Here is a 2,118-nt window from a genome sequence, read left to right on the forward strand (position 1 = left end):
GTTTGGTCACATTGCCAGTGCTTTGCACCATGTCACCATTGCGGATGGTTTGCTTCATGGTTGGGTGTTCAAAAATGTGATTATTGCACTAATTTAAACTAAAGGATGTGGTCGACCTGGACTTCTGTAAAGCCTTTGACATGGTACCCCACAACATCCTTCTCTCTTCCCCCAGCTTTCTCTCTCCTTCCCCAGCTTTGTGGGGGTTTTGTGGGGTCCTGGGTCCCTTTTGGCGGTTTGTGGGGGGCGGCCCTGGATCCCGTTTGGGGGAATTTTGGAGGGGCGTGGGTTCCTTCTGGGGGGATTTGGGGGGCTCCTGAGTCCCTCTTGGGGGGCTTTGAGTCTCTCTTGAGAGAATTCAGAGGGTTCCAGATCCCTTTCAGGGGGTTGGGGGAAAGTAGTGGATCCCTTTACGGGATATGGGGGGATCCCGGGTCCCATTTGTGGGTTTGGTGGGTCCTGGGTGCCATTTGGGGGATTTAGGGGGGTCCTGTGTCCCTTTTGGGCAGTTTTGGTGGGTCCTGGGTCCCATTTGGAGACTTCTGGGGGTTTTGGATCCTTTTTCAGGGTTTGTGAGGGTCTTGAATCCCTTTTGGGGAGCTGTGGGTTTCTTTTGGGGGGATTCAGATGGTCCCAGATCGCTTTGGGAGTTTGGGGAAGGGGTGTCTTGGATCCCTTTTGTGGGGTTTTGGGGGGTCCTGGGTTCCATTTGGGGACATGTAGGGTGGTTTCTGTGTCCCTTTTGGGAGGTTTGGTGGGTCCTGGGTCCCTTTTGGAGGGTTGAGAGGGTCCTAGGTCCTTTCAGGAGTTTTAGGGGGTGGTCCTGGGTCTCTTTTACGGGGTCTTGGTGGGATCTTGGGTCCCATTTTGAGGTTGAGGCTCCTGGGACCCATTTGCAGGGATTGGGGAGGTTCTGGGTAAATTTGGGTGGGGGTTGGGGGAGCCTTGGGTCCTTTTGGGAGACTCCTGATTCCCTTTTGGGGGACTCCTGGTTCCCTTTTGGGGGCTTGGAGTTTCATGGATCCCTTTTGAGGGGCATGTTTTGGGTCCCATTAGGTGTTTTAGGAGGGGTTCTCCTTCCAATTGGGGGGGGGGTGTGGGTTGTGGGGTCTTGGGTCCTTTTGAGGAGGTTCTGAATCCAGTGCAGGGTGGGGGGGAGTGGGGTGTGTCCTGGATCCCTTTTGGGAGTTTGGGAAGAATCCTGGATCCCTTTAGGGGGGATTAGGCATGCCCTGGATCGAATTTGGGAGTTTGTGGGGGTCCTGAGTCCCGTTTTGGGGGTTTTGATGGTTCCTGGTTCCCATGTGGGAGGTTGAGGGGGTCGTGGAACTCTTTTGAGGGGTCTGGGGGGGTCTTGGGTCACTTTTGGGGGGCTTTGGATTTCTTTTGAGGGAATTAAAGGGGACCCAGATCCCTTTAGGGGGTTTGGGGTTGGAGTTCTGAGGTCCCTTTAAGGAAGGTTTGGGGGGGTCCTGGGTTCCTTTTTGTGGATTTTGTGGGTCCTGGGTCCAATTTTGGGGGGTTGGGGGAGTCTTGGGTTCCTTTTGGGGAGTTCTGGGTCTCTTCTGAAGGAATTCAGGGGGTCCTGGATCCCTTTTGGGGGTTGGGGGAGGTCCTGGGTCCCTCTTCACCACCCTCCATGCTGCTCCTGGGGTTGGGGCGGGCAGAAGAATTGGGAGCCAGGGAGCCATTTCAGACTGGGAGAAAGTGGGAGGAGAATGGCTTTAATATTTGGCCCTTGTTGCTCCCAATCCAAAGCTTTCTGAACTGTCAATAAAGTAAATCGAACTTCAGCAAGTCCACACCTCTGTGCCCGTGACAGTCATTGGTCTCTGAACCTCCTTTGCTTTCTCTTGACCCCTGAGCCGTTCTGGTTCGTTTTCTCCCTCTGTCCCGTTGGTTCGGGGCTTGGAGGGAGCAGCTGCGGGGGGTCCGGCTGCTGGCCAAGGTTAACCCACCACAGGACACATCAGGGCTGCCATGTCCAGTACGGGGCTCCCAGCACAAGGAAGACCCTGCCCAGCCTGGAGAGAGTCCTGCTGAGGCCAGAAGGATGGCTGGGGCTGGAGCACATCATGGACAAGGAGAGGCTTGTGAGATGGGTTCTGAGAAACCTTT

This window comes from Phaenicophaeus curvirostris, chromosome 35 (genome assembly GCF_032191515.1).
Source record: "Phaenicophaeus curvirostris isolate KB17595 chromosome 35, BPBGC_Pcur_1.0, whole genome shotgun sequence".
Taxonomy (NCBI): Eukaryota; Metazoa; Chordata; class Aves; order Cuculiformes; family Cuculidae; genus Phaenicophaeus; species Phaenicophaeus curvirostris.